The following is a 25,853-nucleotide window of genomic DNA, read 5'->3' as shown; positions in this document are numbered from 1 at the left end:
GCTTGTGTCCATGTGTCTTTTCTGGGGGTGAGAATTTAGGTGGGGAATTTGAGCCCGAGTTAGAGCATGAAGAATGGAGTATCCTCCTTCCTTCCGGCTACGTGCTTGTATTTCTGGCGCCCTGTGGCCTCACAATCCCAGTTCCGTGGTGGGTTTTTTGGGCTTCTTGTAGTTCTTTTTGCAATACAAGTGAAACTTGGGCTCAGTAATAACCATGTGGTCAGCCATGCTTCTTCCCATTGGATATTGAGGAATGGTGGCTGATTTCTTCTCCCCTGTTTTAGCTTCCTTCTACTTTGAGGTCTTAGAGTGAAGGATTTGGCATGCATTCCAGGTGGGTGGTCTCTTAACAGATGCTCCGTTTACTTCTACAGCTCCCGAAATGATCGTTTGGCATATGACTCCTAGGAGGGATCAGTAAGTACAGAAGAACCCAGATACTAACCTGCCCTTGGGAACAAAATCAGTATATGTGATCCCTATTTAAAGGCTCATGGGTAACTGTTTGTGGGGGGCAGGTTGCGTGGTGGGGAGTCCTGTCTGCATTGAACATCTTATGCAAACTCAGGAGGGCCTTTGGAGTATGAGGAGGCAGCACTGGTAGCCTGTCACCTATAAATGTCCACACCTGAAAAGGCAGCCTTAATCATCCCGGCAGTTCCCCAGGTTTATTGAACCTGGAAAGACCTGAGCTCACTGCTGTTCTTGGTCTTTCACAGAGTAAAACATTCTTCATGTGCGTGGGCTCAGCCACTTCCATGAGCAGATTCTCTGTGGCTAGCACTATGTTAGAATCAGGAATGGAGGTGGTTAGACACAACCTTTGGCCCTGAACAGCCCATAGTGCACTGTTGAGAGCGTTCCTCATGCTGCATTTCTCTAATCACGGCTAGGTTTTAGAGCAGTGAGGAAAGATCCAGGTTTTGCCAGGAATTGAATCACTAGTTAACACGTTTATTAGCTCACTGATTCACATAGCAGGTGACACTTTAGAATTACATTTTTATGGCCTAATTCCAGGACTCATTTTTTCTGTGAGCCCTACCTAAATCCATTCTGTTCAGGCTGTCCGATTGTCTGATGTTGACATGTAGTAGTCTGGGAAACTTCGCATAGATGCTTGAGTAGTGGCCCCTTGTGCCCGGTTTTCTCCTGAAGTACTGCTTCCTGTAGTTATAGGGGGTTTATGTAAGAAAGGAAAACTTGATCTCTGTATAGAATTAGGAATTTTCTATACAGAGGGGGTGGGGGGATGACACAGCACTTCATTAGTTACAAAATCACAGCCAAGGGGAAAAGAGCAACTGTATTCCATGCAAGGCCACATGGGGGTTGCACTTAACTAAACAACTGGGGGCTTTGGGAGGGAGGCAGGCTTTGTAATATCAAGAAGGTGGGGTGCCTCCTTCTTCCTGTGGGAAGATGTGACTGTGATTGGCTTGTTTGAATAAATCTATAGACTATGAATCTATAGACTTGTTTCTGCTGCCCAGAAATGAATGGTAATGGTATTGCCCTTTGATAAAGAGGGCTTAGGTTTAGTTTGGGAACCTTATCTGTAAGAGCAGAGTTGGGAGGGGAACTTGCACTCAGGCCATCTGAAGCCTTTTTAATTTTACAGCGTATAATATTGAATCTTAATTTTAGATCTTTTCAGCTGGGAATGTGTGGAATGAGTATTGCCCCACTGGAGAGTTACAGGTAGGCCAGGCAAAGGTTTCCTATGAGATTCCCTCCTTTCCCATTCCTCTGTAACCCAAAGCCCAGGGAAAATGATAACAAACTCAGTGGGATTGTCACAGACATGTGGGTGCATATTGCAAAAGGTGGTAGATGACAGCAAATGATGAGCTAATAATACTATGAGCATTGTACTAATAATAAGCACAGTAAGAAATGCGCAGGGTTTGCTCAGTTGAACTTAACAGCCTAGTAGGGAGAAAAGGCTTTTGCGTGTGAAACAATCAAAATGTGTTTATGGTAGAAAGAGCTAGAATCAGGCAACCTGTCTGATCCGGCTCGGCCACATAACAGCTGAGTGAATTTGGGCAAGCCATTTAAAATTTGTGAGCCTTGGGACGCCTGGGTGGCTCAGTTGGTTAAGCGGCTGCCTTTGGCTCAGGTCATGATCCCAGCGTCCTGGGATCGAGTCCCACATTGGGCTCTTTGCTCATCAGGGAGCCTGCTTCTCCCTCTGCCTCTGCCTGCCATTCTGTCTGCCTGTGCTTGCTCTCTCTCCCTCTCTCTCTCTGACAAATAAATAAATAAAATCTTTAAAAAAAAAAAAAATTTGTGAGCCTTGGTTCCCCCATCTTAAAGGGAGAGATGTCAGATAAGCTGCATGCAAGTCCATTACTGTGTTGCCCAACCTTACTTGAGACAGCATCTTGGTTCCTAAGAGTCCCAACATTATCAAAAAAGTCAAAGTGACCCTATGCCTTTGGGCAGTACAAATTTTGTTAGTATGTTTTATTTATTTTTTTCTCTCAAATTTCTCTAATCATGAAAATCATCCCTTAAGCCACTCAATATAGATTCCTGGGCACTTTTCCCTAAAGATTGTGAAATGCTAAGTCTATAATGGGAACTTGTAAATAAGTCTAGACATGAACTCACAGGCCTGAATTCAGTCAACTCTTTGCCTCTCTGAATAGATCTATGACATTGGTAAGGCGGGTTGCATCACCCTAACATGGAGATCAACAGGGTTGGTGTGAGAGTAAAATGAGAACATATGTCCGGAACACCCAGCACCCAGCTCAACACATGATGGATGCTCATTGAGTCAAACCTAAGCTCTTTACATATATGGGACTTAGGACAGGAAGACAGTGAAGTCTTCCATTTTCCTTTAGGAGTCCCGGAACAACCATAGAGGAGTCTCCTTCCCTCCCCACCCAGTACACACGTCAGGATGTTTTCTTTTCCCCTTATACTGCTTTACTTTTGATATGTCTGTTGACTCTGTCACGTTCTCTATTGACTTACCCAAATGGGTGCTAAATAAGGTAGAGTGTTGAGGGATATACAGATAACATTTCAGCTCTGTAACTTAGAGGCCTTCTGGACTTGATTTCTCTACCAGGTTTCTAACAGCTGGAAAGATTTTTTTATCTTTTTTATTCCCCCAGCTTTGAGGTATAATTGACATATATCATTGTATAAGTTTGAAGTGTACAGCATCATGGTTTGGCTGATGAATATACAATATATAATGTAAAATGATTACATTCCTCATCTCAGAGATAGAATAAAAAGGAGGAGCAAAAATACTTCTTTTCTCCTTGGGATGAGCACTTAGGATCTACTCTCTTAACAACTTTCACATATATTACATAGCAGTGTTAATTATAGTCATGTTATACATTATATATCTAATAATTAGGACTGAAAGTTGATACCTTTTGACCACCTTGCTCCAACACTGCTGCCACCTCCATTCCCAACTACAGATCCTCCTATCTTTTTAGGAGTTAGGTGTTTTTTTAGATTCTACAGATAGGTGAGATCATAAATGATTCTGTTCGACTTAATTCACTTAGCGTAATACCTGTGTTACAAAGAGCAAGATTTCCTTGTAGTTTTTTTTTTTTTTAATTTTTAAGGTTTTATTTATTTATTTGACAGAGGGAGAGAGATCACAAGTAGGCAGAAAGGCAGGCAGAGAGAGGAAGGGAAGCAGGCTCCCTGCTGAGCAGAGAGCCCTATTTGGGGCTCGATCCCAGGACCCTGAGATCATGACCTGAGCCAAGGCAGAGGCTTAACCCACTGAGCCACCCAGGCGCCCCTCCTTGTAGTTTTTTTTAATGACTGAATAATATCTGTTATTATGTTATTTTCCAGTATGGTTAACATAGAGTGTTCTGTTGTGTTTCAGTGTACAGTGTGTTTAATGTTTCAGGTATACAATAATACAGTAATTCCACAATTCTATGTTACTTAGTGCTCATCATGGTAAGTGCACTTTTAATCCCCATAGCTATTTCCCCATCCCCCCACTCATCTCCCTTGTGATAACCATCCATTTGTTTTCTATAGTTAAAGAGTGTTTTTTGGTTTGTCTCTTTTTTTTCTCCCTTTCCTCATTTGTTTCTTGAGTTCTACATATGAGTGAGATAATACAGTATTTCTTTCTCACTGACTTAATTTCACTTAGCATTTTACTTTATAGCCGCATCAGTGTCATTGCAAATGGCAAGACTGCAGTTCTTTTTTTATGGCTCTGTGTGTGTGTGTGTGTGTGTGTGTGTGTGTGTGTGTTTACGTGCCACATCTTTATCTACTCATCTCTTGATGGACACTTGGGTTGCTTCCATAATTTGGTGATTGTAAATAAGCTGCTATAAACATAGGGGTGCATGTATCCCTTTGATTAGTGCTTTTGTATTTTGGGGGTGAAAACCCGGTAGTGCAATTATTGGATAGTAGGGTAATTCTATTTTTAACCTTTTGAGGAACCATCATACTGTTTCCAGCGTGGCTGCACCAGTTTGCATCCTCACCAGCGCTGCATGAGGGTTCCTTTTTCTCCACATCCTCACCAACACTTAACACTTGTTTCTTGTTTTTGATTTTAGCCATTCTGACAGATGTGAGGTGATGACCTTATTGTGGTTTTGATTTGCATTTCCCTGATGATGAATGATATTGAGCATCTTTTCATGTGCCTGTTGGCCGTCTTTGGAGAAAGGTCTGTTCATGTCTTCTGCCCATTCTTTAATGGGATTATTTGTTTTTTGGGTGTTGAGTTATGTCAGTTCTTTATATTTTGGATACTGATCATTTATCAAATATGTCATTTGCCAAGCATCTTCTCCCATTCAGTAGATTGCCTTTTAGTTATGTTGATTGTTTCATTTGTTGTGCAAAAGCTTTTTATTTTGATGTAGTCCCAGTGGTTTATTTTTGCTTTTATTTCTCTTTCCTCAGGAGACCTGTCTAGGCAAATGTTGGCATGGCCAATGTCAGATATTACTGCCTGTTACCTCAGGATTTTTATGGTTTCAGGTCTCACATTTAGGTCTTTCATCCATTTTGAGTTTATTTTTGTGTATCTGCATTGGAGAAATGTCTGTTAAGTTCCTTTGCCTGTTTTTTTTAAAAATAGAAATATAATTAACAGTGTTAATAGTGTCAGATCTGCAACATGATTCAGAAATTCTACACATTACTCAGTGCTCATCAAGATAAGTGTACTCTAGGGGCGCCTGGGTGGATCAGTCCATTAAGCGTCCGACTCTTGGTTTTGGCTCAGGTCATGATCCTAGGTCGTGAGATCAAGCCCCACATGTTTGAGATTCTCTCCCTCTCCCTCCCCCTATGCCTGAGTGCATGTACTCTCTTTCTCTCAAATAAATAAATAAAATCATAAAGGAAAAAAAAGGATAAGTGTGCTCTTGATTCTCTGTTTCACCACTCCTCACAATCTCTCCCCTCTGGCAACCACCAGTTTGTTCTTTGTTTTTAAGAGTCTTTTTTTTTTTTGGTCTCTTTTTCCTTTGTTTCTTAAATTCAACATATGAATGGAAGAATACTGATTTGTCTTTCTCTGACTGACTTACTTCACTTAGCATTATACTCTCGCTCTGTTTGTCATTGCCTAGGGCAGGATTTTATTCTTGTTTATGGCTGAGTAATATTCCATAATATATATACACATCTTCATTGATGGACGCTTAAACAACTTCTGTATCTTGGTTACTGTAAATAATGCTGCAATAAATATAAGAGTGCATGTATCTTTTTGAATTAGTGTTCCCCTTTGCCCATTTTTTTATGGGATTATTTGCTATTGAGTTGTATGAGTTCTTTATGTATTTTGGATGTTAACCCCTTATCTAGATACTTAGTTTGCAAATAATTTTTCCCATTCTGTTGGCTGTCATCTCACTTTGTTGATTTTTCTTTTTGTGTAGAAGCTTTTTCATTTGATGTAGTCCCACTTGTTTATTTTTTATTTTGTTGCCCGTGCTTAAGGTGTCATATCCAGGAATTGTCGCCATTGAGCTTCCTTCATCTGTTTGTCCATAAATTTGCTTGTGGTCTGCAAGTAGAATTTCTGGAGCACAGGCACAGGGAATTAGGCTTGAATATGTTGAGCTCAGGAATTTTGTCTAGTTCATAGCTGTTGTCCCAGAAGCTACAAAATGTGATTAATAAAACTTGATGGTACGATGAGACTAAGTTACAGATCCCATCTATGTAGGTGTTAGGGGGACTAATGAACTCCTTTGGTTTAACTGAGCAGCCAGGTAAATGGGGAACTCTGTAGACTTACAGAACACATCAGAGTCTTCCATGGAACTCAGAAATGAAAAATGTCAAGACTGAGGCATTTGCCCTGAGTTACTAGGATTGCTCCCATCCTGCTGCTCTGTTAGTTCCCTGTAACTTGGATCTAAGAAAGAACTGAAAAGTTTTCAGCTGCCTCATCTTTCCCTGACCTCACAGTTAGAGGTTCTGCAGATGCTGTTTCCTCTGGAAGATCTCTTGCCAAGAATAGCATTCCTGGGGTGGGGTTGGGGGCCAAGTTGGACTATGGATGGAATGTTGCTTTTCTTAGTTTTTTTTTTTTTAATGTATTGCTAGCAAGACTGCTGTGGCTGGGAAAGGCACTTGGAGTTCACTCCTGTCATGGGGAGAAGAGCACTGGTCTTCAGAATGTGTGCTGCTCCTGTGATGCAGTCTCTCTTGAGTTTCTCATTAGTGGGAAGCCAGAAACGTTGGGAACATTCTTCAGATGAGATCAACCCGGCTTCCGATTTTTAAAAAAAAAAATCCTGAATTCTGTTTCTGTTCAAAAAAGAAATGACATGTGTTTGCCTGAGTCATCTACCTGCTCACGTGCATATGGTATATTATATGTGGGTATTTTGTCTATTGTACCTTTAAAACACATTCAAGGGCTATATCAAGACCTCAGAAGGGGCACCTGGGTGGCTCAGTGGGTTAAGCCTCTGCCTTCTGTTCAGGTCGTGGTCTCAGGGTCCAGGGATCAAGCCCCACATCCGGCTCTCTGCTCAGTGGGGAGCCTGCTTCCCCCTCTCTCTCTCTGCCTGCCTCTCTGCCTCCTTGTGATCTCTCTCTCTCTGTGCCAAATAAATAAAATCTTTAAAAAAAAAAAAAGAAGACCTCAGAAGAACCATCTCTGCTGCTGAAATCAAACCTTGTGCACAAAAATAAGTGTGGGGGCCATTGGGCTTAATCTTGGGTACGTGGTAGGGAGTCATTAAACAACTGGGGTCAGTGGCTACTACATTTGGGGATCTGTTAGCCTGGTGTGTGGGGCTTGTGTGAAGTTGAGCAAACTGAAATCAGCAGATACACACTACACAGCAGTCAGATGAGTCCCCTCCACCGTCTGCACCGGCCTAGCCAACTATTCCTATAGAAGCTTGAAAACCAACCTCAGAAGACATTACCAACCCACTAGAGGATGCTGACAAATTCATTTATTCCACCAGTATTTACTAAGCACCTACTACATGCCATCTCCTTGCAGGTCTGCTCTGCACCCAAAAGTTGAAGGACAGTTTTTATAACCTAGCAGTTCTGGTGAGTTTGCTAGGGAGCCTGGCGGCAAGTTTCTGAAGAGCCACGTCTCTTCGTCTCCTCAGTTAAAACAGGCACAGCCTTGTGACTTCTGGGAAAAATCAGAAGAGCCTGAATCTGAAAAAAGAGGTGGATGGTGGGTACCCAGAAGTTTTCAGTCCAGAAAGAGAAAGAAATCTGTTGCAGCATGCAGTGGTTTTTAACTTTTTTTTTTTTATTTTAAGATTTTATTTATTTATTTGACAGAGATCACAAGTAGGGAGAGAGGCAGGTGGGTAGTGGGGGGAATGGAAGCAGGCACCCCACTGAGCAGAGATCCTGACGTGGGGCTCGATCCCAGGACCCTGAGATCATGACCTGAGCCGAAGGCAGAGGCTTTAACCCACTGAGCCACCCAGGCGCCCCCAGTGGTTTTTAACTCTTAACTGGACATTAGGATCATCTGTTTGTCAGAAAAGATTGCTGCATTTTGTCCCCAGATTACTCTTAATCTCTGCTGGTGTCTGGGCATATGTATAGTTCACAGTCTGGTGGTCATCAGACTTAGAAATCATTAGGTTGGGTAGGGAATGAGGGGACAGTGTTTATTATTCAAAATGAAGCCAAATAAATAAATAGACCAAGGTTGTAAATTCCAGTTTGGGGGCAAAAAGGTGGGAGACTCAACTGGAGGTAGCTCCAGGCCTGTCAGCACCACCCACCCCCACCTTCATCCCCCAAATTTAGAAGCCAATACCCAGTGGGTTTTTTTTTTTTTTAAGATTTTATTTATTTATTTGACAGAGATCACAAGTAGGCAGAGAGTGGGGGGGCGAAGCAGGCTCCCCGCTGAGCAGAGAACCCGAAGTGGGGCTCGATCCCAGGACCCTGGGATCATGACCTGAGCTGAAGGCAAAGGCTTTAACCCACTGAGCCACCCAGGCGCCCCCTCAGTGGGTTTTTTTGTAAGCCCAAAGGCAAACCCATCTCAGTACCTCACCTCTGCCTTCTAGAGCCTTCACATTTTCATTCACGGGCTTACCCAGCAGAACTTGCCTTCTCTGACAGCAAACAAAATCTCAGGGAATGTGAGATGCTTTGCATTAGTTCATTTAGGGTCTTCACACATTTAATAATTTGGGGCCATGAATAGATGTGTATAGGCTAGTGACATGATGGTCATGAGAAGTATCAACATTTACTGTGGATTATTAGAGCCTAGTGTTGTTAACAAAGCAGTCTGGAGAATCTCTTGCCTTTACTGAGCTGATGCTGCAGCTGGAGAAAGGCCACTTTACCACGGAAAACAGTCAAAATCCTGTCTCAAATGCCAAGTTGGAGTGAAGGCCATAGAAAGAGCCTTGAACATAGAGTCCGACGACCTGGGTTCACCAGTCTCTAAACATGGTCTCAGTTTCCTGTCTATAAAGTGGAAACCAACCTTCAGGGGTCACGATAATAGCAAATTGCTGTTGCCCAGCCTCCAGGGGATGAGGAGGCACGGCCACTGAACTTGGGTCTGGAACCCAGGGATGTCTAGAGCCATCTCCATCTTGAACTGCAGTCCTATGTGCAAGGCTTCGAACGGAAGGGACATTTCAAGCGAGGGGTACCAGAGGGCACAGTGGAGTTTTCTGGCTTCTGTGAGGCTCCCATGAGCTCCTAGGGTTCCACTCTGCTACCCTCCCTCCAGGCCCCTGACTGTCTCTGCCAAGGCCTTGTAGATTGGGAGGGTGTGGCTGGTGTAGGCACAGCCTGGGGGATAGGGGTGGAGAGTTAGCCAAGTACATTCCAGTTAGGGCCTTGTCCTGTTGGAAGTTCAGGGCCAAACCAGGAATCCAATTTTGTCAACCCAACTGAGAAATCATTTTTTTTTAAACTGATTTTTTTTTTTTTTAAGATTTTTATTTGTTTGACAGAGACACAGTGAGAGAGGGAACACAAGTTGGGGGGAGTAGGAGAGGGAGAAGCAGGTGTCCCACCGAGCAGGGAGCCCGATACAGGGCTCGATCCCAGGACCCTGGATCATGATCTGAGCTGAAGGGAGATGCTTAATGACTGAGCCACCCAGGCGCCCCAAGAAATCATTTCTTAAACAACCATTTGTGCTAGATGTTGGCATTCAGAATAAGACATGTTAACATCTAGGCTAGCATTTTTCAAACTAGGTGTTCTGGAATTCTAGATGTTATTAAGGGGTCCTTTAATAAAAATTTTGTGCTCTCTTTCAGAGAAATGGGAGCTGGAAATTACTGTCTTGAATAGTTTGATGCTTTGAACACAGCCCTTCCCCTGTCCCCTGATCCCTGCTGGTAACGTCCTCTGGAGGAAGGGCTAAAGGATCCTTTGGGGGCTTGGCCCACCCCTAACATCTCCAGATACATAGAGCTTGCTGTGAAAACTAGGTGGGGGAGGAGCTTCCCCGTGGTGCCCATGGAACTCTGCTGGGCAGAACCATTCTCAGCATTTGATCCAACCCAGGCAAAGTGAAAGTGCCCTTATTCTCAGAGGTGAGGCTCAGCAAAGGGCCTCATTTCTGTGTCCTCAGGAACTCCCTGTGCTATGTGTCCTATCACGAGTTACACCAGAAGTCATGTCAGGAAGTCCTGGGCTTCATCTCTCTGGGCTCATGTCTGTCTGTCTCTGTACACTGGGTAATGGATTGGTCCTCAGCAGTGGTGATATTTATCAAAGGCCTTTTCTCCATCTGTCCCTCTGTGTACACATGCACTGCAGTCATTTCCACATCATCCAGTTTTATTAACTTTTGTAAGGAGAATTTTTTTGCCAGAGTAAATGTGTTTTGGAGAGGAGCTAGGGTATCTCCTTAAAATGGCCCAACCTGCCTGGGAGCCAAAATCCTACTCTGGGGGACAGTTGCCATTAACTTGCCAGGCACTCTGAGCCAGGAAACAGTTTCTGGCTGATCGTCTGGGTTTGTGGCCCCCTCCTACCCGCACTCCCAAGGCAGGCTGGGGACACGTGGCCCTGCCCCGCCCTTGCTGGCTTCAGTTTCTGAATCGGGAGCTGCAGTGGCCTGCTTTCCCCCGCCTTTCTCATCAGTCAGGAAGCCTGGATTGCAGGCTAAGGGAAGCCGCAGCCTCTCCCACCTGGCACCCACTGCCCCCAGCTCCTGGGCACCTGCTCCAGTCCTGGAGTCCATTGAAATCCTCAGCAAAGCCCTAGAAAACCACATCCTCCTGGGTGAACAGGTAAGAAGGCATTTTTTTTCTCATATGGTTTCCTTTTCCAGACTTCACCTCAACTTAGCTGCCGCTTTTGCAGATCACAGCAAGAGGGATTTGAGCAAGAATTGAAAAAGACAGCCCCACCCCCCCACCCCCGACCAAGCAGCTCTGCACTATGTCTCAGAAATGTTGTGAATTCTCTACGTGTTTCTTCAGCCTTGCAGGGAAAAAGGCAGATCCAAATAACCATAAAGCAAGTTACTTTCCCGTGTTCTCTTCTGGGTTTTGTAAATCATCAAACCCACATTTTTAAACGATTGTTGTGGGTTCACTGCATAGTGCTTTAGGTCTTGAGATCTTTAAGTACTCTGTGAATGAGTTATCACATGCTTGAATTACCTTATCAAAAATTAATTGACTTGGAGTTCTTTAAAAAGGGGGGAAAGAAAATGGCATAGGTGAGCCTGCCTCATTCAGATGGTATTCTGAAATTAAAATGAGTTCTACTTTTACACTTGACATTTGTAAATGCACACAACCCAACTACGATAGGTCATACATACTCAAGGTTTATGTGCTGTCCACCACATTAACAAGTCCATCCCAGCACACGCAGCCTTTGCCCCTCAGTTGGGAAGCCGGGTTGCTTCCAGGTGTTTTGCAGTTAGTAATCTGGCTTTTATAGACAACACTGAAAATAACTTCTTCAAAGTTTTTAAAAACTTTTCCCCCTCTGCTTGGTGTTTATTTTCCATCTAGAAGGAATGAACACTTGGGGCATAGGGCAAGAACATTTTTATAGTTCATGATACACATGGGATGAACTCACTCAATTATGTGACTAATTCCTAATTTTCAGAACCATGATGGTATGAGGGGGTGGGTAAGGAACTTGTTTTCTCTGAGGATTTTTCAGGAAGGAGGCAGTTTGCGTGGTGGTTAAGACAATGACCTTTGAAGGCAGGCAAGCCTGGGTTTGTATGCATAACCTCTTGACCTTGAACTCTCACTTAATAATTGTACCTCAGTTAGTTCATCTGCAGAATAGAGATTATAAAAATTTAATAAGTGATAGAAGATTTGTAAAGCGCTTGGTACAAAGTCTGGGACTTAAAGCACCCCTGGTAGGCTCTTCAAGCCTGCCGCTCTCTCTGGGTCATTTTACCAGTTGGGCGGAACTGAGAAGGTCATCCCAAGGGCATCTTTTTGACTCCTTGACTCTTCTTTTCCAGCCCCATTATAACTGGAGTGAAAGGCTTCTCCCCTGACAGAGGATTTCTTTTTTCACTTAGGCCCCTATCTGTACTATGGCTGGAGCGCTCGGTATGGGGAGGACAGCAGGTCAGCTGTCAGCCTCTTTATTTCTGAAGGTTTCCCAGACTCTTGACTTCTGCCGTCTGATCAAGATGTCACCCTTCCATCTCTCAGCCTCCTGGGTTAAAGTGCAGTTTAAGGGATCCCTGGACAGAGTGGAGAATTCCCCAGGCACACCTGTTATTCCACTCTAGCAAGTTCCTGGGAGGCCATCTATGAGGTGCAGTGGAATAAGCACAGGCTGGTCAGGCCGGGTTCCAATCCTGGCTGTGGGCAGTCGGTCATTAGACTTCTCTCTCTCTTTTTTTCTTTTTTTTTTTAAAGATTTTACTTATTTATTTGACAGACAGAGATCACAAGTAGTCAGAGAGGCAGGCGGAGAGAGAGGAGGAAGCAGGCTCCCCACAGAGAGCCTGATGCGGGACTCAATCCCAAGACCCTGAGATTATGACCTGAGCCGAAGGCAGAGGCTTAACCCACTGAGCCACCCAGGCGCCCCCCATTAGACTTCTCTAAGCATGGATTTCTTCCTCAATAAAATGGAAGTTAATGCCTATGCCATAGAATTACATGCAATAACATGGGTAAAGCATTTGACACATAGGGACCCATTACTGTGGAAGGTCAAGGCCAAGCTCCAGAGCCTTTAGGAAGATACCAGAATTAGCCATAAAAGACAGGCCGAGGGGCACCTGGGTGGCTCAGTGGTTAGGCCTCTGCCTTCGGCTCGGGTCATGATCTCGGGGTCCTGGGATCGAGTCCTGTATCGGGCTCTCTGCTCTGCGGGGAGCCTGCTTCCTCCTCTCTCTCTCTCTGCTTGCCTCTCTGCCCACTTGTGATCTCTCTCTGTCAAATAAATAAAATCTTAAAAAAAAAAAAAAAAAAGACAGGCCGAAAACTCACATGCGTTTGTTTTCTTGGTCAATAATCATTTACTGGGCTGGCTGGCCATGGTGCTGGAAACAGGCGAGACGCAGAAGACAGATTCCATGCTCTTGATATAGGCACACAGCCCATCTCACAGGAGCAGAGGAGACGGTGACTGAGCAGCGTGGGGGCTCCGGGACAGCTCCCTGCTTGCGAAGGAAGAACAGGCTATTAAGCAGAAGTGGGAGAAAGCAGAGTTTGGGGAAGTTGGGAAGTTCAGGAGGCTGCAAGGCTGGAAGAGTGGGGTATGAAGTGAGAGGAGTCAGCGGGGACCAAATTTTGAAGGATGTCGATAAGTCTAGTGCGAATGCATACTTTATCTTAAGGATGTGGAGATTTAAGTGGGATTGGGGATACCTGTTCTGGAGGCTTTGGGGGATGGTGTTGGAAGCCTGAAATGCACCCAGCCTTCTACCCCATCTCAGGGGCTTTAATGGTACCCCAACTAAATAAATGCACAGGATAGGCTCAGTGTGGGAGAGCCTGGCCTGGAAGTTGGGGTGCTGGGTTCTGGGTTCTGATCCCAGCTCACCACCAGAGTGGGTGGGTCCCCTCTTCTGCCTCAGTTGAGAGTTCAATGCAGATAGGCTTCCTATAGCTCTTTCTTCTGGGGATCTGCAAAATGTCTTTGGAAGCTGAAGTTCCCCTCACCTCCACCCCCCCTCCCCAAGGCAGTACTGTCTGGTGGCAGTACCTGACTCGGTCTTGATAGAGGCATTTTGTCTGAAATGGGCAATCTGGCCCTTTAATGCTGGGAGACTCCATGGAGGTCTGAGAACGGTGGTCTCCAGGCCTGTAGCAACCCCAGGGGAATTGTGGACTCTGTCTTACACACTTAACATGAGAGGGCCCTGTCCCATGAGTAGGAGATGATGTCCGCTGGGATCTGAGCTGCATTTAGCCTGGGAACCTGCCTCCAGAGTTTCCCAGGGGCTGCCTGGAGAGTTCTGTCTGTGCATTCCAGCCAGGAAGGGCCAGTGACCATGCCTGGAGAACTTCCAGTTTTTCCACATCCTTACCAACACTTGTTGTTGTCTGCCTTTTTGATAATGATCATCTTAATGGATGTGGGAAGGTAGTTCATTGTGGTTTTGATTTGCATTTCCCTAGTGACTAGTGATGCTGATCATCTTTTTGTATACCTGTTGGCCATTTATATATCTTTGGTGAGCTATCTATTTATGTCCTTTGTGTATTTTTTTCCCCAGTCAGGTTATTGGATTTTTTGTTGTTGAATTGTAGGAGTTTTTATATATCCGGGATATTAACCCTTACATTTGTGGATATTTTCTTCCATAGGTTGCCTTTCACTCTGTTGATTGTGTCCTTTGATGCACAGAAGTTTTTTCAATTTTGGTGTAGTCCCATTTATCTATTTTTGCTTTTGTTGTCCTTGCTTTGGTGTTCTAGCTAAGAAATAATTGCTAAATCCAGTGTTAACTAAGTTTTTTTACTTGTGTTTTCTCCTATGTGAATTTTATAGTTTGGGATCTTATTTTTTTAATTTTTTTTATTTTTTAAAGATTTCATTTATTTATTTGTCAGAGAGAGAGAGAAAGAGAGCGCGTGTACGCATAAGCAGGCAGAGTGGCAGGCAGAGGTGGGGACAGAAGCAGGCTCCCTGATGAGCAAGGAGCCCGATGCGGGACTCGATCCCAGGGCTCCGGGATCATGACCCGAGCAGAAGGCAGCGGCCCAACCAAATGAACCACCCAGGGGTCCCTTATTTTTTTTTTTCTTAAAGATTTTATTTATTCATTTGATAGACAGAGATCACAAGCAGGCAGAGAGGCAGGCAGAGAGAGAGAGGAAGGGAAGCAGGCTCCCTGCTGAGTAAAGAGCCTGATGCAGGGCTCGATCCCAGGACCCTGAGATCATGACCTGAGCTGAAGGCCGAGGCTTTAACCCACTGAGCCACCCAGGCGCCCCCTTATTATTTTTTTCAGAGAGAATCTGAAGCAGACTATGCACTGAGTGCAAAGCCCGATGCTGGGCTCAATCCCACCACCGTGAGATCATGACCTGAGCCAAAACCAAGAGTTGGACACTTAACCAACAGAGCCACCCGGGAACCGGGATCTTACGTCTTTGCAAGCATTTTAAAGGCTTTATTGTTTTTATGACATGTGCTTATTAGAAAAAATACTAACAATTCAGAAAAGCAGAGGAAGAAAAGAAAATCCTAATCCCACACCCTCACTCCCCCAAAGGTAACACCCCTAATGATACTTTATTGGGCAGCTCTCCAGACACTGCCTTACTTCATTGCTTCTCAAACTGTAACCTACACAGGAATCACCTGAGCGTTTTGTTAAATTCTGATTCCAGAGGCCTGAGGTAGGCACAAGTTGCTATAGTTCTTTTTTTCCCCCCCGTCCGTTCGTTCTTTTTCTTTCTTTCTTTCTTTCTTTCTTTCTTTCTTTCTTTCTTTCTTTCTTTCTTTCTTTCTTTCTTTCTTTCTTTCTTTCTTTCTTTCTTTCTTTCTTTCTTTCTTTCTTCCTTCCTTCTTTCCTTCCTTCCTTCCCTCCTTCCTTCCCTCCTTTCTTTCTTTCTTTCTTTCTTTCTTTCTTTCTTTTCTTTTCTTTTCTTTTCTTTTCTTTTCTTTCTTCTTTCTAGTAAGCTCCATGCCCAGCATGGAGCCCAAGATTCTATATTTTTAACATGCTCTTAGGTGATGCTATTGAGCGATCAGGAAACCATTGGAGCACCTGTAGTCTATACACACACAAGCAGATCTGTGTTCTGTGGGATCGTCTATACATGACCTACTTCAAAACCCATGTTTTCTCCCCACTCAACATTTATTGCCATGGAAATGCCAATAAATGCCAATAAATACAGAGCTCCAGTTTCCTTTATAGTGATCATATACTATCCTATTTCATGGTAAGATGCTAGCTCAGCTAGTCCCCTTGGATGAAATTCAGGGTGCTACCAAATTATCATTGTTACAAATAACACAGCAGCAAACATCTTTGCGACCATGTCTTTGTCTGGAGGTATTATTGTTACTTTTGTTTTGTTTTGTTTTATTTATTTATTTAAATAACCTCTACACTCAACTTGGAGTTTAAGTTTACAACCCTGTGAGAGCAAGAGTTGCATGCCCCTTGGACTGAGCCAGCCAGGTGTGCCCTATTCATTTGTTTTTTTCTAAGAAGCCGACCAGCACTAACACATTCAAACGTGTTACTCCTAAAAGGAGTCACCTGGGAGGGTGGACTCTTAATCTAAGGCTCTACCATCCCCCACTGGTGGAGAGCAGGGCACTGTGGGGTAACGGTGGGACACGCAAGAGCAGGGAAAGCAGCGGTGGTGCCCCCGCAGTCAGGCTCAGTCTTTGGCCTGGCATTGTGGATCTAGTGCTCATTCCGTACCCGCAGCTCCCGGCAAGCTTTGACTGTCTTCCCGATTTTGCAGATGAAGAAATGGAGAGGTAGGGAATCCTAGCTTGTCCACGGTCGTGCAGGTGGGACGCTGCAGGGCCAGGGACGCACCGGCTCTGCGTCTGCATGCCTGTGAGTAACCTCGCAGACCTGTCCTGGCCCTTCTCAGCAGCCCTACCCCTCCCTCCAGCCACTCTGGTGTGGGCCTCCCTGCACTGAAGAAACCGGAATCCTCAATCCTAGAGCTGCGTGGGCGCCCCTCCAGCCCCTCTAGCACCTCCCCTCCCGCACTTCCCTCTAGATGCTGCGGAGGCAGCCTTGAATCCCACTCTGTTGCTAGGCAGACAGGCCAAGAAGGAGGCCCCCTGAAGAGGCCTCCAGGCCAAAGACTCTGTGGGTTGTGTGCAGGGTCACGCCTTTGTTGGATGCTAATTTCAGGATTGCCTGGGTCTGGGAGATCCAGGGGGCAGGGGTTTTGGGGGTGGGGAGGTCTTCCTCCCTAGCCAGGCCCTGAACGGAGCTCTGAGGACATTGGAGACCCTAGGGAGGTCACTGACGAGTTGGACAGCAAGCACTTGCGGGGATAGGGGCTGTTGAGAGTACCAGACAGTTGCAGACAGCCCTGAGCTTGAATCCCAGTTCTGAAATGAGCTGCCTGTGGGACCTTGAGCAGGTCACAGTGCCTCTCCAGTCCTGCTTTCCTCTGCTGTGAAGTAGGGATAAAAAAAATAGGCTTTCCCTATAGGTTGCGTATGTTTTAGGATTGCTACTATTAAAAAACAAAAACAAAAAATTACAAGGGTGGGCAGGGGTGCAGAAAAATTGGAACCCTTGTGTGCTGTCAGTGGGGTTGTTAGATGGTACAGATGCTATGAAAAACAGTTTGGTAGTGCCTCAAAAAATTAGAAAATAAAACTATCATATGATCCAGCAATGCCACTCCTGGGTACATACCCCAAATAATTGAAAGCAGGGTCTTGAAAAGAGTACACCTGTGTTTATAATAAAGCAGCCTTGTTTACAACAGCCAAAAGGTAGAAGCAACTCAAGTGTCCATCCACAGATGAACGGATAAGTTTAGGTAGTAAACACATGCCATGGAATATTACTCAACCTTAAAATGGAAGGAAATTCTGATACAGGCTCCGACATGGATGAACTTGGAGGATGGTATGCTCAGTGAACTAAGCCAGACAAAGACGATCCTGTATGATTCCACTTATATGAGGTGCTTCATGTTGTCCCGATTATGGAAACAGAAAATAGAGTGGTGGTTGCTAGGAACTGGAGAGGTTATTATTTCATGGGTATAGAGTTTCAGTTTTGCAAGATGAGGAGAGTTCTGGAGATGGAGTTTAGTGATGGCTGCACAGGCAGTGGGAATGTGCTTAATACCACTGCACTGGACACTTAGAAGTGGTTCAGGTTTTCTGTTCTCTGTATTTTACCACAATTTTTTAAACTGGGGGAGAAAACAGAACATGCCTCACAGGGATTTCGTGAGGCAGTGCGTGTGAACTATTTATTGTTGGTGTTAGGTCTGGGGACATCCTAGACTTTGTGCCTTGTGGATCTAGGTGTTGGTGTGTGTGTGTGTGTGTGTGTCCTCATGGGGAGTGCCATTCTGCAAGAGGTGCTCAGTGTGGGGTGCAGGGGGACTTTCTGGAGGACTTCCTAGGACCCTGCTCAGGGTGATCCTAGTGTTTGTGGGATGGGTGGATTCCGGACACTGGAAAGTCCCTGGCGGGAAAATCACTCCCACGGTAAGCCAGTTTGCAGCTCCACCTAGAGGACTTGCGATCAGAGCCATCCGCATGTGGAGCGCCGCCCACTCCTAGAGCCATGGAAGGAGACTCGGCCAGCCGTGGAGGAGACTCCTGCACGGGGCGGTGGGCTTGGCGGGGGCCCTCCAAGGCTCTGTGCCTCTCTGATGTGATCCAGTCCAGAAAGTTACACATAACAGGCCTATGTGAAGGTGGGACCCAAGTCAGAGGGAGGGACGGGGCAGGCAGGTGGGAAGGCTTGCAGACCTCCCCTGACAGTAATAAGGGCTGCTGTCATTTACCTCAGGCGAGCACTATGTTCAGTGCAGAACATGCTTCGTCTCAAATCCTTATTACAACGCTGTGCAGCTGGTGCTCCCCTAGCCCCATTTTACAGCTGGGAACTGAGGCCCAAGGTTCAAGTCACTGGTTCAAGACTGCCAAATAGATGGAGAACTGTGATGTCAACCTAGACATCTGGCTCTAGCCCTTTATATTGAGTGAAAATCTCCAAAATCCACCTGCCAAAAAGTTGGCTGCTTCCTACCCAGCTGTGCCTGGCTGACAGTTCCCAGGCTCTTGACATTCTCACAGGTGTAGATTCAGCTGCGGCCACCTCTGCTTGCCAGGTAACCGGTGCTGTCCCCCTCCCTCCGGCTGGTGGCTTTGTGGAGCCAGGCCCAGCCTGCTTGTGTCCCCAGGGTCCAAGGATAAAATTGCAGACAACATTGGCTTTGATTGGGAGCCAAGCTCTCTGTTGCTTAGTGCCCCCCTTCTTCCATTAAATGGGGCCCTCCTTAAAAACTCTCTTCCAGGCCTTTAAGTCTTTCCCATAGCTGAGTACATTTTGCTTTTTTGCAACAGTGTTTTTTTTTTCCAACCTCGCTGTCTGGGTGCCAAGACCTTGTCCACATGATTCAGATGGTCCCAAGTTCCCAGTTTAGTACCTGCAAGGCAATAAATACTATCTCTCATGGTGGCAATGTGGTGGCTTCCTTTGTCCTCAGGGCTGAGCAGGATTACAGAGGAAGCCCTGGCTGGGATGGTGGTTTATCTAGAATGACTCAGTTTGCTGGGGTGGCATTCATACCTTATAAAGGCACATGGAGCTCTCAATTAGGGACATCTCAGTGCCAGGCAGGTTGCTAATTCATACAGAAGCTGGGAGATAAAGGGGTGTGTTATTCCCCCTAGTCGAAATGAGGAGAGTGAGGATTGGAGAAGTTAAACCATGTGTTTAGAAATCCAGCTTCTTCCCTGTCTCTGCTGCTGCCTTTGAGGCTCCGTGTCCGTGGCTGGTCTGACAGCAATATTCGTTCCACCTACTGGTTGGTAGAAAAACTACATTTAAGCTTTCTCCCCACTGCCACCCTGGGAGTGAGTCTTGGGTGTGTTATTTTAAGGATGAAAAAGGTGATCAGGGGCTTCCCAACATCCTACAGGGGAAGGGACACACCAGGACAGGATGGTGGTCCTTTTGGCCTGGTCTTGCCCTCCAGGTACCCTCCCACCTCCACCACACTCGACTGTGGTCTTTGTAGCCCTCCTGCCTGCCTTCTTGGAGGAGCTGTCCCAGGCCCCAGTGAAACTGTGATTCACAGAGGCCGGCTGACTAGCTGGCCTGGTGGAGGCTGGGCTGGGGCCAGGTACTTTCCAGCATGTATCCACAGTTGGGAAACCTTCCTTGAGCGACACCTCTGCCAAGGGTTCCTCTCTGCCTTGGATCCCCTCCTGGCCGCGAGGCCACTCCTCTCCTTTTCCCTGGAAATAACATAGGCAATGTACTTTTTGACTGTCATACTGCAGTGACAACTTAGCCGTTAACCCAGCTCTATAAAGCTTGACTCTTGACCCCAGAGAAGGAAACTGAGGTTGGTTCAGGATCTTAAATTCTGGGCTTGCAAATGCATGGGCTGAATGCATTTTATTTTATACCTTTTAGGTTTTCTTAGATTACATTTTAACTTATGAATGTTTGCTTTCAGAGGTGGGTCTGTTTCTGGGCTTGTATTCTGTTCCATTGATCTATTTGTCTCTTCCTCTGCCAATACCTCACTGTCTTGATTAGCACACCTTTGTACTAAGTCTTGAAATCAGGTAGCATTAGCCCTCCAGGTTTGTTCTTCAATATTGGGTCTTCTGACTCTCTACATGAACGTTAGAATCAGTGTGTAGATATCCACAAAAATAACCCTGTGGGATTTGATTGAGATGGCAAACATCTTAAAAATTACTGTGTCTTTCTGTCCCTGACATGGAATCTCCAGTCATTTGTTTAGGTGTTCCTTGATTTCCATCAGAGTTTTATAGTTTTCCTTATATAGATCTTCTACATATTTTGATAGATTTATACCAAAGTGTTTCATTGTTTTGGTCCTAACATAAATGGTATTGTGGTTTTAATTTCAAACAGGTAATACATGTGCACAGAAAAAAAAAAAAGATACAGATTGATTTACAGTGAAAAGTAGTTTCTTCTCTGTATCCTATGGGTCTCTATTTTCAACTATCCAAAGACATTCACTGATGCTAGGTTCTTGTGGATCCTTCTAGAGATGGTATGTATATACTCAAGCTCCTGTTAATGTTTATTACAAATTCAACAAACATCCAGGAGCATTTGCTGTGGGTCAAGCACAGGAGATGGGGCGGAGAACCAGAGGGGCTTCTGCTCTCCTGTAGGCGACATTCACTGTAGTTGGTGCCACCAACTATATCACCGGTCCCCACAGGGACCCTGCCAGGCGGGTATTATTATCCCTGTGCGAGGGCTGAGGGCCAAAGGAGGACTCTCAGGGGCCAACTGAATTGTCCAAGAGCTTAAGCAGAGAGGCTGGTCCTGCCAAGAGCTAGGCACAGGGCTGATGCTGCTCTAGGCCAGAGGAAGCAGGTTCTGGAAGGGAGGGCTTCTTGCCAAGGCAAATAGGTACCAATGAGGAGGAAGGGAGGAGATGGGTAGAGGAGGCTGCAGCCCAGTATGGGGCCAGATTCCTGTCAGAATAAGGACTTAGAAATCCTGTTACTAGACGGCTGCATTTTAATTCCTTAATTTCATTTCCTCTCTAGCTGCTTAGACACATTCTTCTGAGGACCAGCCTACGCTTGTTTGGCTGACCCTAGGAGAAAAGGGATTTATCCATACTGAGATCAACATTGTCAGGGGAATGGCCAGGGCATCCCCAGAGGCATAGAAGGGGCCGTGTGCTCAGGACCGGCTGTGATGGAGAGCTGAAGAGAAGCCGTGGGCTGCTGAGGGCTGAGTATCGGAGTGGCCAACTATCGGCCAAATTGGCTTCCCCACTGGGTCTCCCTGCCAGGTTGGAGGTAACTTTCCTAGACCTGGCACTAGGCTCTCTGGCCTCCCATTTCCCACCTCTGCCTCAGACACTGGGGCCAGTGGATGCCCTGCATGCCGCCCTCTACCCGTTCCCCACCCTGCAAAGAATATTTACATCCGGCTATTGTCTGTCATACCTGTAGTAAGAATAGCTCCTCACTGACCAAGATGGCCATTGGCTGAAATTTCATTCCCATTTTACACATGAGGAAATGGGCCCTGAAGCAAAATCTTTGCTGTAACACTACATTGCCTCTGTCGGGTCCTAGCTCCCAGGATAGGGGCCCTCAGAATAGCGGCTCTTCTCCCCAGCTTGATAGGTTTGTAGGGGCCTCACTTAAGCAGCTCAGACCCTTTCCCTCTGTTTGGCCCTGGGGTAGTTCTCTGGCTCTCCCCTCTCCCAGTGGCCCTGCTCTGGGCCATTTCCGACTTGATATTCTGAGGGCCCACCCTGTAAAGAGGAGTTACTCTCTCATGGGGTTCATCTGATTTTATGGTTCTTAACTACAAATTGTCAGGTAGGGCCCATTCAGAAAGACTGCAGTATTTTATCAATGAACACGTATCAGACATATGTATCTCTTATCAAAGACATATGTACCTCTTATCTTCAATTCCTGGAGGCAGAAAGGACTCACTTAGCATGATAATTACATTCTGCACAAATGGGAGCACTATGTCCTGCGGCCTCTGCTTCTGAATGGCACCAGTTTTACTGAGTAGGATGGTTCCTTATGCAGCTGCACCCCTGAATAGACCAGGCAAATGGCTGGTGGCCAGTGCCCTGAAGGGACAGTTCTTAAAAGGGCCTGGGACGCCTTTCCATCTAGGCATGGCTCAAACTGCCCAGGAGAACTGTCCCCAGCCCCTCTGGGCACATGAGCTCCATTAGACACGCCCTAGAGGCTGTCTTTCTTCATCACTCCAGCTTTTGCCTCCAATTCAACTTGCAAATCAGTGGTCCCTAAGTTAATGTGCTCATCAGGTCACTCCCCAGCTCAAGAATCTGCACTGGCTCCCAGCTGCAGGTCGCATCAAGAACTGCCTGGCTCTGAAGATGATCTGTAGTCTGGCCTTGACTTTGCCTATTCAGTATAGATTCCATGACACCCCAGTGCAGCTTCTTTGCTCCAGATAAACAACCTTCTCTGCCTTCCAGAGTATCTGCCATGGGCCTCCTCTCCATGCCTTGTTCACTTTATCTCCACTTCTCCCTTCTCAGTCTTTTCTTATCCCCCTTCTCTGTCCTTCATCTTGTAGCTTAATTTGTTTACCCCTTTTCTTTGCATGAGGTCTCCTCTGACCAGCTGGCCAACTCTAGTCCGTCCCTTCTCCAAACACTTACTATATTTATTGTTAACACTATAGAAACTGGCCTTTAACTGTTTTGTAGATGTGCTTTGGACCCACCTCCAAGATCACCTACTAGACTGTGATTTCCAAAAGGAAAGACTCCCAGAGTCTAGGATGGCTCTGGGCATACAGTTCCCTGCATACTAGCCATTCACAGCGAGGCAGTACACATGGAACTATCCTGTAACCCTCTGGCAAGACAACTAAGGCACAACAAGGCTCTTAGTGTTACCATATTCCACAGATGATAAAATACACATTTCCCCCCACTCCCCACATTTTAACATCTCTGAAATCAGGATCAATGGCATATCATAATTTGACAGCACAGTTCCCTGTCCCTGTTTCTTAGTGGGATATAAAATATTGGTGCATTTTACAATCTGTTGTGCGTTAGACTTGAAAAGAACATTACTTGATGGAAATGCTGGTACTGACTGACATGAGAATCTGTTGATAGCTGTTTCTGGATTGGACCTGGGAGAATGTATTTGGGAGAAGTGAGGTGATGTGGGAAAGATCTGGGAGATGAGGGGATGCTGGGAGAAGTGGGGGATTCTGGGAGAGATGAGGGATGCTGGGAGAAGTGGGGAATTCTGGGAGACAGGGATCCCGGGAGAAGAGGGGGTGTGCTGAGAAGGAAGGGGAAGGGCCCCTAATGGGGCACCTATTGGGTCCAGAAGTTTCCTGAGTCACTCTGATACGATTGAGCTCTTACTCTCTTCCATTCTCCTGTCCCCCGTGTGTCTATGCTGGTTCAGAGGCTGATTCCTTGTTAACTGGGATCTCAACATTACCAGCCCCTGTGGGGTGGTGACAGGGGGTCGAGAGGCTGTCTTCCCTCACCTGTGAGGAGACTTCTGATGGCCCTGGATTCATGGGTGCCCCTGACCAGCCGGTTGCCCAGCTGGGAAGACAAAGCTGAGCTCCTAGCCCAGTATAAGCCCAGACAGGGAGGGATGAGGGGCGACCAAAGGGCAAGGGCCACAGACTGTCTAACCTCTGAGGAAGCCCAGAAAGCCAACCCATCCATGGTGAAGAGGCATAGCTCCTCTCTAGGCCCAGCGGCCCGAGCTCCGGCCAGAGTGTCCTGCCGTGACCAGCTGAGGCCATTCATGCAGCCTCTGGGTTGTGACTGTGAAGTGTCAGGGTGCTCAGGTCAACCCTTCAGCTCTGTCCCCTGAGTCAGGCCTCTCTTGGCCGCACAGGCAGGTTCCTCTGGCGGCAGAAAGCTGCTGAGGGGGGGCACGTGGTCTTTTCCTTTTGCTTGCAGGCTGCCCTCTCATACAGTTATCAGCAAGGGCTTTGGGGCCAAACATACTTAGATTTGATACTTGTTCTCCCACGTGCTACCATGTGACCTTGGGCACGTTGTCAAACTTTCTGGGCTTTGTTTTCCTCATTTGGGTATTTTTTGTTTTTTTGGTTAATAGGTGGAGATTTTAATATAGTAACGGGAATTTACATATGAAACCTTGTCTTTTTTTTCCACATGTGAAATCTTTTTTTGTTTTTTTTTTTAAGATTTTATTTATTTATTTGACAGATGGACATCACAAGTAGGCAGAGAAGCAGGCAGAGAGAGAGGAGGAAGCAGACTCCCCGCTGAGCAGAGAGCCCTATTTGGGGCTCCATCCCAGGACTCTGGGTTCATGATCTGAGCTGGAGGCAGAGGCTTTAACCCACTGAGCCACCCAGGCGCCCCTTTTTTGTTTTTAATCCCATATAGTTAACATACAGTGTTCTGTCAGTTTCAGGTGTACAATATGGTGATTCAGCAATTCTGTACATTACTCAGTGCTCATCAAGAAAATGCACTCTTAATCCCCTTCACCGGTTTCCCCCATCCCCCCGACCTTTTCTCCCAACCATCAGTTTGGTTTCCTCATCTTTAATATGAGGGTGAGAATTCCTAACTCTGGTGTTGTATGTATGTGTGTGTGTGTGTGTGTAGGAATTAAGGGACAAAGTGATTAACATTAGCCACTATTACTGTCCCGTTAACCCTTTATCCATTGAAGGTAGTCCCAGCTCCATCCTATGGACCCTTGCCAATGTTATAAACATAAGTTTTATGGGCCCCAAACATCCTTGAAGCAGAGGCAGCACCATCTGTGTGTCCACCCCCCATCCCTTACAGAGAGTTCTGGCTCTTTTCCCCTCATACTTCTGGTTTTCATGGGGCATTTCCTGTATGTCCAGAGGGGACTATGCCTGGTGAATGCCAGACCTCTAGCTCCATTGGAAAAATAAGGAGCCATGCAAAGTTAAGGCTAAAATAACCTATACAAAGAAAAAGAAATGTAAGGGAGATTGCTTTCCAGCAAGAAGGAAGATTTGATAGTTAGTGGGGAAAACTATAAAACATCCAGAAACAGGATGGGAAACAGTCAACACATTTATGCATAGCTGAGCTGCATGGAAATAGGATAGCCCTTGAGCAAGAGACATAAAAGAAGTTGAGAGCCTTTTTTTGGGGAGGGAGTGAGGCTGCTTTGGCTGCCCTTTGCTGGTCTGGACAATGCAGGGACTTGGGTTTGAATAGCCACAGGGACAAGAACAGTGTTTTGAACCTACCTGAAGCAGAGACGTAGAACTGTGACTCCCACAAACAGCTGGGATTTTCCAGGGTTTAAACTTCCAGTGAAAGTTAGGCCAGAAAAAAATATACTCACCTTCAAAGGCAGAGGAGAAGGAAGCTCTTCTAACCTGGCCTGGTTGGGGAAGGCCTCTTCTGAGAAATGTATGACTACACTCCTGCCTTCTTTTGAATCTTGGATTCAACCTATGCAACTCATGTGATCCTAGAGTGTCTAGGCCAGGAAATGAACATGAAAGCTATTCCCGGCTGGAAAGTCCATAGAGACAGAAAGTAGTGGCGGTTGCTAGGGGATGAGGCAAGGGGGAAATGGGGAGTTGTTTAAAAGACCTAGAGTTTCTGTTTTACAAGATGAAGAGTCCTGGAGATTGGTTGCACAACCGTATGAAAGTCCTTAACACTACAGAACTACACGCTTAAAAATGGTTCAGATGGTAAGTTTAATGTGTGTATTTT

General features: G+C 45.9%; 1 protein-coding gene across 3 annotated transcripts in view; it reads left to right on the top strand.

Moving 5' to 3' along the window:
• Positions 1-10,646: 10,646 nt before the first annotated feature.
• LOC111152883 (interleukin-34-like) overlaps positions 10,647-25,853 on the top strand; it is a 56,202-nt gene continuing 40,995 nt past the window's right edge. For all 3 annotated transcript variants that reach the window (XM_022511599.1, XM_022511598.1, XM_022511596.1), the window contains exon 1: positions 10,647-10,742. The gene's annotated coding sequence lies outside the window, so the exon portion shown is untranslated. The remainder of the gene's footprint in view (positions 10,743-25,853) is intronic.

The sequence above is a fragment of the Enhydra lutris genome, unplaced genomic scaffold (assembly GCF_002288905.1).
Source record: "Enhydra lutris kenyoni isolate GAN:26980312 unplaced genomic scaffold, ASM228890v2 scaffoldscaffold30, whole genome shotgun sequence".
NCBI lineage: Eukaryota > Metazoa > Chordata > Mammalia > Carnivora > Mustelidae > Enhydra > Enhydra lutris.
This window is presented reverse-complemented; position numbering and strand designations above follow the sequence as displayed.